Source organism: Protopterus annectens, chromosome 8.part0, assembly GCF_019279795.1.
Source record: "Protopterus annectens isolate FY-2018-M chromosome 8.part0, PAN1.0, whole genome shotgun sequence".
Taxonomy (NCBI): domain Eukaryota; kingdom Metazoa; phylum Chordata; order Ceratodontiformes; family Protopteridae; genus Protopterus; species Protopterus annectens.
In genome coordinates this window covers 161,543,625-161,555,229 of record NC_056741.1, presented here as the reverse complement: position 1 = coordinate 161,555,229, position 11,605 = coordinate 161,543,625, and positions in this window count along the sequence as shown.

The following is an 11,605-nucleotide window of genomic DNA, read 5'->3' as shown; positions in this document are numbered from 1 at the left end:
AGCAGTGACCCAGATGTGACCCCTGGGGTAAATTTTCGATCTCCCATCCACTCATCAAGATTTCTCTTGAAGAGAGTTAGTGAGGGGCTCTGCCTAATACGAACTGGGATCCTGTTCCAAAGCATGGGAAGCCTTTGGGTTATGAATCTATCCCTCCAGCATGTCCTATTCATACTTGTGCCGAGGTTTAAGTCTTTAGCTCTCGTGGTCCTGATGGATTTGGATTTTTTGAGGTGGAGCATGTCCATCAAATCCTGATTGGACATGGCCTTGTACGTCAGGCAGAGATCACCCCTGAGCAGGCAGTATGCCACTGAATAGAGCTGAAGTTTCTTTAATCTGGCGGAATAAGACATATGTTGGAGACCCTTGATCCTTTTGGTGAGGTACTTCTGTGGTCTCTCCAGCTGTTGCAAGTGTTGGGTGAGGTACATACCAAATGGGGCATTGTACTCAATCATGGGTCTGATGAGGGAGGAATATAAGGGTACAATGACATCCTTGGATCTGGATGTGAATCCCTTCATGATGAGGTGTGCAAGGTAGAATGTTTTTCTAACCACTTTGGCAACATGGGTGTCAAATGAGAGGTCGCTGTCTACTTGGGTCCCTAGGTCTCTGATTACTTTTTCCGTACTCAGTGGGTTGCTGTCTATGTGATAATTTGTGGGTACTTTGTTTTTTCCAAAAGAGATGACTATACATTTTTTGGCATTTAGTTTAAGGCCATGACTACGGCACCAGTTGTCCATTTCAGTGAGGCCTTTTTGTAGGATGTGTGTGTCAGCTGGTGTATCGACTATGGCGCCTAGTTTGCAGTCATCTGCGAACTTTGTCAGCCACAGCCCTCCCATGTTTGCTTTAACATCTGAGAAATAAATGCCGAACAAGAGGGGTCCCAGGACAGATCCCTGTGGGACACCACTTGTGACTGGCTTTGAGTCTGACATTGCTCCGGCGATTTTAACTTTATGGGTTCTGTCCTTTAGCCAGTTTGCAACCCATCTAGTGACATAGGGGTTTACTTTTAAGCTGTTTAGCTTATCTATGATGCCTGAGTGGGGTATTGTGTCGAAGGCCTTAGCCAAGTCCAGGTATGCTGTATGGACTGCTTTGCCCTCATCAATGGCCCTAGTGACTGTTTCGAAAAAGTCAACCAGGTTTAAAAGGCAGGATCTGCCCTTCACAAAGTCAAACTGGGTGGGGTCAAGTGTCTGTAGGTCCCCTATGTCTCTGTTTATGAGTTCCATGATGATTCTTTCCATAGCTTTGCAGACCAGGCTAGTTAAGCTTATGGGGCAGTAGTTTCCAGGGTCTGTAGAGGCACCCCCCTTGTGGAGTGGGACCACTGTTGCTGTACGCCAGTGTACAGGTACATAACCCGAAGTAAGGCTAAGATTAAATAGCATTTTTATGTGTGGGTTTAGCTCCTCTTGGAGTTCTCGTAACACGCACCCCGGGATACCGTCAGGTCCCATTGATGCTGTGTTTTTTGCTTTGTTTAGGGCGGTTCTCACTTGGACATCTGAGATGACAGGGAGATTACATTCAGCTGGGATAAGTATTTCTTCTTTTGGGGGTGAAGGAGGCGAGAAGTTTGCACTGAACCTGTCAGCCAGAATGTTAGCAATATCTGTGGGTTCAGTGTATTTTTTGTTGTTGTGAACCAACTCAGAGCATATCTGAGGGTTTCCGCCCAGGTTTTTAACATAGCTGAAGAAGGCTTTGTGGTTATCTTTAGTGTCCTTAGCTATTTTTCTCTCAAAGTTTGCCTTGGATGTTTTTATGAGAGAACGTAGTTTTCTGCTAATGTTGATCAGAGACGTCTTCCCTTCATCGGATTTCGCTCTGACGTGCAGTAGCTTCCTTCTTTTGTTATACAATTTGTTTATGGCTGAGGTCCACCAGACAGGATGCTTACATTTGGTGGAGAAGGACTTGGATTTGTTTGGGATTGCATGATCCATGCATTCCTGGATATGTCCATAGAAAGCATTTGTGAAGGATTCGGCATTGCGGGATGTGGTATCCACTGGCACAGTGGGCTTAAAGGATACCATCTCCTTCTTAAGAAGAGTGAAGTCTGCTTTTGAGAAGTTTTTCACTGTGGTCTTTTGTGCTGGGGGTGGAGGTGGGATATGTATATCCAGGGTGATTAGTTTGTGGTCAGATCTCACTAGTGAGGAGTATACTTCCGGTGTGGAGCATTTTGTCCCCATGTTTGTGATGATCAGGTCTAGTATATTTTCTCCCCTAGTGGGAGAGGTGACTAGTTGTTCCAGTGCATTTGAATTTATGAATTCCAGGAACCTTTGAGCTAGGGTATTAGGGCTAGAATAATGTACCCAATCTATGTTTGGGTAGTTGAAGTCTCCCAGTATGATGGTATTTTTTGATACATTCATATCCTCCAATGTCTTCAGGAAGGCTGAGTGGGGTTCTTGAGATTGGGGGGTGGTCTGTAACATGCTACCAGTTGTATAGCAGTTTTGCCTATGGTTAGTTGCACCTGTACGGTCTCTGTTGCTTCATGTGTTGCTACTAACCTGGAGGTGTGGGTGTCCTTTATGAATATGGACACTCCCCCTCCCTTTGTGGTTCGGCCTGGGTTTTGGGGCTAAAAAGCATGATACGAGGTATAGCCTGGTAGCGCTGGGGTGCTCTCAGGAGCCTTGAACCAGGTTTCAGTTACTGCACAGACGTCGATGTTCTCCATGCTGAGGAGTGCATCAAGTGCCTGCATCTTGAGATTTAGACTTCTGGCATTGAGCAGCATTACCCTTAGTTTTTTTCCATTTTCGTTTTCTAAGGAGGTGGGTTTGTCTTTTGAGCCTTGCCTAAAAAAGGCATTATGGGGGTGGCAAGAGCCTTAGCCAATATCCGGAAGCCCAGTGGTGACAGGTGTAAGCCATCCCTTGTGAAGCAGCGTGGCTTGTCCAACATATCATCCCAGGCAGACAGATATTGGATCCCCTTAGAATGACACCAGTACTTGAGCCAATTGTTAAAGCTGATCATTTTGTCTTTGTATTGTGGTATCATTCTTGGTGAGGGCAAGATGCTGCTCAGGGTCAGGGTCATACCAGCCTGGGCTACATAATCGGAGAGCTCCTCTATGTCTCTTTTCATGTAGTCCAGGGAGGTACATCTCAGGTCATTCACACCAGCATGGACAATGACGGAGTCATATTTGTACTTGCTTTGGAGTGACCTGAGCGCGTGTGTTATGTGGTGGATCCTAGCCCCCGATAGACAGCTCACAGTCACCTTCTCCTTGTTCAGCCTGGTCAGTGGGACATCAGTGTGTCTGACTATGGAGTCACCTATTACTAGTGTATCAGGCAAGGTGTTTGGCCTTAAGGGCTGAGATTGGTCGACACACTGATTTATTGAAGTATGTGTTGCATGTGTTTGTGTTCTCCAGGACAGATATGGTGTACAAATAGAGTGGATGAGGCTTCAGGTAGTCAATTACAGTTGCATAGATAGTTGGTGAAGAGGTATGTTTTATGTAGGCTCTTGAAGGAGGGTGAGGTCAGGGGGAAGGTTGTTCCATATTTTTGCTATTTCATGGGCAAATAGTAATTTCCTAGACTTGTTTTTGCATGTGATGATTTTGATTAAGGCTTTGCGGGAGTTCCGAAGTTGTCTATTTGAATTGTTTAAGTTCAGCATGCCAGTCAGGTCAGGGGTTTTCTCAGGATAGTACAGAATTAGATGAGCTAGGCTGAGTTGATCGTACCTTAATAGGTTTGGAAATTCAATCCAGTGCAAGGCTTGTAGGTAAAGGCAGTGGTGGGATCATGATTTGGCATTGGTAGTAAATCTAGCGATTTTGTTGTAACAGATGAAAAGTTTATTAAGGTCGGTTTTGTAAAGATTAGTTAGAATTGGGGATGCATAAAGTAGAGTAGATAGGAGGTGGGTCCTGGCTATTGCAATTCGAGATTCAGTGGTTAGATAACTTTTTTAGAGGGAACCTAGCTTTTTGTGGACTTTAGTGATGGTTGTTGATATGTGCTTTGTGAGTTTGAGTTGCTGGTCGATGGTAACTCCTAGGAGTTCACCCTCAGTGATGGGGGTGATTCGGGTTTTGTTGGCGGAGAGTATAGAGAAGGTAAGGTTGCTCGTTTTAGTAGAGTGGAATAGCATTAGTTGTGTTTTCTTGGGATTTAGTATGAGCTGTGAGTTGTTAAGCCAGTTCTCTATTGTTGGAGAAGTTGGATGTTGAGTGCAGAGCATACGAGAGTTGTGTCATCAGCGTATTGGACTATGTCGGCTTTAGAGGTAGCTGAGTGGAATTGGTTTGTGAACATATTAAAAAGAAGGGGTCCTAGGACTGATCCTTGTGGCATGCCTAAAGAGGTTGGGAGTGGGGGGGATAGAGAGTTATACCATTTGATGGATTGTTGGCAGTTATCTAAATAGCTTTTAAACCAGAGTAGGGTGGGGTTGGTAAGGTTCAGGTCAGAGAGACAAGACAGTAGTTTATTATGTGAGACTGTGTCTTATGCCTTGGATAAACCTAGGAAGGTAGCTGAGACTAATTTACCTAGATTCCCGTGCGAGTTTATAGTATTGGTGAATTTGAGTAAGGTAGTGGTGATGCTGTGGGATGGGCAAAATCCGTGTTGGGTTGAGGTAGATGGTTGTTGGTGAGCAGACAAGAGAGGAACTGGTGATGAATATAACTTTCTAGGATCTTAGAGAAGAATGAGATAACTGCAATTGGTCGATCGTTGGAAAGGTCTAGGGAGGGGCCACCTATGTAGAATGGTATGATATATGAGGTTTTCCAAAGGGATGCAACGGTGTGTTCGGTAATGGATCTATTTATTAGAAGTGAAATAGGATAGGCTACAGCTGTGGATGCAATTTGGAGGTATTCAGCAGGAAGGTTATCGGCTGCAAGGGTGGTTGGTTTGAGTTTGGTTACGAGTTTTTGTATAGTAGAGGTAGGAACAGACTTAAGTGTGAAAGGTATGGTATTGATTTGGGTCTGGGGTGATTGTGGGGTGTTGGAGGAAGTGATGTTGTTTAAGAGCATGAGTACTGAGGAGGTGAAAATAGTTATTAAAGCTGGAAGCTATGTCCAGGTCTGTACCTGTTATATTGGGGGTGGGAGTAATGGTTCTTCCGGGCTGTAGGCTGTTATTTATTGTTGCCCAGAATTTATGCAGTTTGGTACTGTATTTGTTTGCTATAACTTTGCTATAGTGTATTTCAGGCAAATCTCTGGGCCACATAAGGAATAATAACACTGTCATAGCCCAATGCAGGGCCCCCTGAGGGAGACTCCATCTGACCTAAGACTGGCCCTGGATTTGACACACCTGCAAATTACTAGTTACATTTACTTTAGAAAAAGGACAACTACACCTACACACAGCTACAGCAGCAAGCCCCGCATAAAGAAACTGGACCATTCCAAAAAATGTTTTTCTTTTGTGTCATAGTGTAGGTGTAAAACTGCCTTTGTCCTTCATGTCTGTGTTTTTATAGTAGTAATTTACTATTTAAATTATTCTGATCTATTGGAGTAAAATAAGCAGAAATTTCCTTTGTACATTAACCTTTATTTTGGGAAGTTTGCAATAAGGTTAAGAAGAAGTAATGAGTGTCAAATTTCCTGTGAAAATTATAGTATGAGAGACATAAACATCTAGGATAGTTTCATACTTCAAGAGACAAATATGGTACATAAAGGATTTTTTCATAATAATATAGAAATTTAGGAGTAGTGTTTGTGTGTGTGTGTGTGTGTGTGTGTGTGTGTGTGTGTGTGTGTGTGTGTGTCTATAGTGAGCTTGCAGCATACCTCTCAAATGTCCAAATTGTTGTAGAATGTTCAGATTTTTGCCCCATATTTTTGGTTTTGGTGTGTTCCTCAAAAAATTTGTGTTTTATTTGGCAAATCTCTGAAAGTTGGAGTCTCTAAATAATAACATTTGAGTTTCAGACTTCATATCCTTCAGAAAAATGACTGTTAGCACAAATCCTGTTATTCTAGTGTCAAAGGATTTTAATACTCTTAACATATACTGGAAGAATCATGCAGATAAAGATAAGCAAAAAGGTTTATTTTACATGCATAGAGACATGCTACAAAGTACATGGTATGTCAGCAGTCTAATTTCTGTACACTTCACATGGGTTTTTATACCCTTCTCTGCACGTACACAGTAGCTGGTTACTAGACAAGGAATTTCAGTCAAGGCTATAAATTCACATACTGGAGCCTTAGATGGTCAGAGGTCAGTCACAAGATAAGCTTGTGCCTGGACCAAGGTAACATCTGTGCATTCCTCTTTGGTCAGCAAATTCTTTACAAGAAAAACAGCTTATTTTAACTTGCTTCTTTGTACGCAATGCAATTTCACATTTTAACCCTTCCTATACATGATACAAAGATGTTGAACACAAAGATTCTTACTACATTTCCCCCCTAACAACACTTTGTATCATAAGTAATACATTTTATTTATACAGTTTTTTACATGACTCGTGTTCTGTATATTCAAAATAATAAGCTTTAGTTGCATTGGCAGACAATACACTTGATATTATCATTCAGATGCAAGGAATGCAACAACAACCCAACAGCAGGAATATAATGGCACCAACACATATAGCAACTAAGACATTCATAAGTACTGTTCCCCAATTTCCAAACCAATTTTGGAAAAAGTCAGTTAATAGATTCTGTCCTGGTTTTGTAAGTTCAGAAACTTGTTGTAGGATCTCCAGATGGCTGTTAATGTCATATTTGTTGTCTGGAATGAACGGACAACACTCGCAAGTACCTCCTTTCGCCGCTAGGGTGAAGTCGAGCGCCATACGATTCTGCAATACTACAGTCCTCATTGCAGTTAACTCATCCGTCACCAATTCTAGCGCAGAAAAAGTTGCATTGCTCAGAGTTTCTAACAATTTTGACAGCTTTCTGAGCTCCCAAATGGATTTTACTGTCCCATACGCTGGAAGAATACCAGCCCAGGAAATAACATCATCGCCCAAGTCCATGTGTGATAGCCCCTTGCTGCTACTATGGGCCAAATCGTGTTGATAGATCCAGGATGCATCAACGTTGCCTACGGGATTAACAGGTTTATTAACAGCACGTACATTTTGTATTTTACCTTGGGGAAGAGAAAATGTATGTTTTATAGCTGGTGCTAAATAACCCAAAAAGCAACTGCCTGACCAATTTCTCGGTAACCATTTGTATGCTTTTCTACCACAGATAAAATAACAATCATTTACTTTAAGTGTAATATTGACTGGAACAGAGTGATTTCCTTTGTCTTGCAGCCCTTTAAACAAAAGATCATACACAGATAACATTTTTTCAAAGAAACTTGTGCCATTAATAAGCTCTGTACTATTAACAAGCACTCTTATAGGCTTGAAACTCGTTGCACAGTGCCCATCTATTGTACAGTTATTAATTATTGTTACATTACACTGACTCCATCCAACCTTAATCTTGCTAAATCTTTGAAAACATACAGTTCCATTCTGGTGACCCATGAGGGGTAATGCTATTTTATCCTTTAAGGCTACGTTTGAAGTTTCAAATAGTAAATTAGTCCATGTATCATTTGCCCCCAAAGGGACTGTACCTAACATTAGACCACCATGTACAGTAGGGATAGCCGTGCATATCCAACAATTTGAAACATTAAAAGATAGAGCATATGCATCATCTCTCTTTACTTGGCTAGTCTTGTTTGAAAATAAAAACGACCAAAACAGAAAAGTAACAATCACACTTATTAACAACAAAATTATTTTGGAATGCTTTTGTGGGAAGGGCTGCTCCCTTCCAGTATTTCTCTGCATTGTTACGATAGTCAGATATTCATACAAAACAAAACTACTACCAATCAGTGTTCCTCAGGGGAACTCAAGTTTTGTCCAGTTCAAACTATTTTACCAGTTTACAATGTGTTAAATGGATCCACGATGTTCGTTCTTTTATTCGGACTGCTGTGGGTGTTGCAATCAATACCTGGTATGGGCCTTCCCGCTTGGGGGAGACCCACGTCTTCCTCTTGACAATTTTAATCCAAACCCAGTTCCCGGGTTTCACTTCCAGGATCCTGTTGTTCTTCTAATCTGAAAAGCAATCATTCGTTAAAGAAGTGTTAGTTCTGGTCAGCAATTTCCTCATGTAATCTGCTATCTCTTCACCCCCTCACGTTCCGCAGGCAAAAGATTTTGCCACTGCGGGATGTATTAAGGTCTCCCGTATAATAGTTCAAATGGTGTGATCCCTTTTGAGGTGGGAGTGGTACGCATGGACAGGAGTGCCAGAGGTAAGCAGTTTATCCAAGACTGATGTGTCTCGGCCATGAGTTTACATAACTTGCCTTTGAGAATGCCATTATGGCGTTCAACCAACCCTGCTGACTGTGGGTGGTAGGCACAATGAGGTTTTAACTCGTTCTGAAAAATGGCGGCCAGCTTTTAAATAACTTGGTTTATGAAATGTGTGCCATTATCAGAATAGATGTGTGTTGGTAGCCCAAAATGAGGGATAATGTTATTTGTAAGGGCCTTGGCTACCGACAGTGCATCTGGGTGTGCTACCGAAAAAGCTTCAACCCATTTTGTAAAAGCATCAATAATAACTAACACAAATCGCTTCTGTTGAACAGGAGTTAGTTCAATAAAAATTCATACAGATTGTGTGAAATGGATACGGAGGCAGCGGAAAAGCTGCTGGGGTGATCCGCACCCCACCACCATGGTATCGTGCACAAAGCAGGCACAATAAACATATCGTTTAGCATATGCTTATAAAGCCCTTGGTCCAGAAAATTTGCTGGATCATTTGAACCATAGCAGCAGGGCCCAGATGAGATGGGCCATGCGTCACTAATGAGGCATACCTAAAAAAGTTTGTTGGCAAGACATACTTATCATTTGGACCTACAAAAACTCCCTGCTTTTGAATAGCCCCATATTTAACCCATCGCTGTTTTTCCCGAACTGTACTAAGTTCCTGCATTACCTGTAGAGTTTGTAGATCAAATTTATCTGTAAGGTGAAGTTCCTTTTGTGTGGTCTCGAGTGCGAAGGTAGAGGTTAAGGCTACACTTTTTGCAGCTTTGTTAGTCAGTGCATTTCCAAGTAGTACTGGATCCTTGGCATTTGTGTGCGCTGCGCACTTGCAGATGGCCAGTCCCTGTGGCAGTTGGACAGCTTGTAAGAGGCTAAGGATTAAATCCTTGTGGGTTATTTCCTTTCCTGAGGCCGTAACCATTCCCCTATTTTTCCATTGCTGTGCAAAGACATGGACCGTGGAAAAAGCATACTGACTATCTGTGTAGATAGTAACTGCCTTATCCTTGGAAATGGTGCATGCTCTGGACAAAGCAATCAATTCGGCCGCTTGTGCGGACAGGTTCCTGGGGAGGGGTCTTGCCTCTAGTACCATAGTCTCAGTTGTGACTGCATAACCCACTTGTGTAATGCCTGCCCCATGTTTACATGCTGACCCATCTACAAACAGGGTCCAATCTGAATTTGCCAAAGGTTGGTCCTTAAGGTCTGGACTTGGTAAGACATTAGAGTGTATCAAATCTAAACACACGTGAGGGGCACCATCGTCAGCTGTAGGTAACAGCGTGGCTGGATAAAGAGTGGTGCATCGCTCAATGGTCATGTGTGGTTGTGATAGTAACGTTGTCATGCAGGATAAGTGTCTGCTAGGAGAGAGAAAGGTAACTTTATCCTGTAGTAGTATTACCGCGACAGTGCGGTACTCATAAGGTAAGGTCATGAAACAAAACTAGGGTCGCAGACGCTTGCACAGCCTGTGCGGCTGCGACTACTGCCTGTACACAGTGTGACAATGATCATGCCACTGTGTCCAATTTACTAGAATAAAAAGCTAATGGTCTCAACTTATTTCCATAGGTTTGCAACTGAACCAAAGTCATAAAGCCCTGCTTACAATCTACTGTCTGAACAAAGGGTTTTGTATAGTCAGGGAAGCTAAGTGTTGCAGATCCTGCTATCAATTGTTTTACCCTAGTAAATGCCTGTATTGCCTTATCCGTCCATTGCAGTGCGTCATGTGCTGCCATGGAAAGTGCGAAAATAAGTTCCGAAAGTGAACTTAGTTCCTCTGCATAGTTGGGAATCCAACTACGACAAAAATTTGTTATTCCTAAAAACGACATAATTTCTTTTTTTTTTTGTGCTGGGCATTGGTGCCTGTAAAATGGCTTCTTTTCTACAGTTATCTAGTTGTCTACCAGCAATTGAAATGGTATAGCCTAGATACCGTACTTCAGTTCTACAAAATTGTAATTTAGATTTATTTACCTTATGTCCCTCTTTCGCCAAAAAATGCAATAACCGAATAGTTTCGGACTCACAGACAGCCTCCGTGGGTGCAGCCAGTAAGATGTCGTCCACATACAATAGTAGATGACAGCCATGCTCTGGTTGAAACCATGCCAGGTTTGTCGACATTTCTTACGAAAAGATTGTAGGGCTTTCACAATATCCTTGCGGCAGTCATGTGTATGTGTACCGCTTGCTCATAAACGTAAAGGCGAACCAAAACCTACTATCTTCCTGTATGGGAATAGAAAAGAATATGTTACTAATGTCAATAACAGAAAAATACTTATCCGTGGAAAGGATATCATTTAACAAAACAGATGGATCTGGGACCACAGGAGCCCTTGGCACTACAGCAGCATTTACAGCCTGCAGATCCTGTACCATTCTCCATGTCCCGTCCGGTTTCCTTACTTGGAACAAGGGTGTGTTACACAGTGAATCTGTACATGGAATTAAAACCCCAGCTCTCAGTAGAGCCGTGATCACTGGAAAAATGCCTTCTTCTGCCTTTTTACTTAATGGATACTGACGCTTATGAGGTCTAAAATCGGATTTTGAAGTTATTTTAACCTGTCCTGCTGTTTTCATTAGCCCATTGTCATGCTGTCCTAGGGACCATAAGGATTTTGGTACTGACTGTAGTTTTAATTCTTTTTGTGGGGTCAGAAAGCATAGTCAGGATGGCATGCCTCCTGTCGGTGTTAACCGATCTTCTCGAAGATGTACCGTTGGTCTAGCCTGGGTCACCCAATTTAACTTCTGTACCTGAACCCCCTTACCTGCCAGCTGTTCCAATGTCATCTTTGACCAATCGGTAACTTTTTTCCCAACTATATATCATGCCGTTTGTTCTTCCCTAGTCACAGATACATGTGGGATTGAGGCATTTTGAAAAAGCTGTTGCATGTCTCTTGTGAGACTACAAGTAACTGCGGAGTTCCCTGCCCTGTCCCAATAAAGATTTTGTAATAGGATCCTGGTCACCTTGTGTTTAAAAAATTGTTCCTCATACTTGGGATCAGGTCCCACACTTTTCCTGTAATACATTGTACAGTGTAGTTGTTTGGCAGCCTCTGGTAACTGAATAGCCGTACTATATTTGCTCAAAGCTAGGTTAGTTAACTCATTGGCCATGCTTTGTGGTCCTGTTTCAATAAGATCATTACTATACCAGTAATGTAAATCCCCTTGCCCTACCTGCAACATCTCACCCTGAATTTCCATACGCTTAGCCAAGATTCCTGAT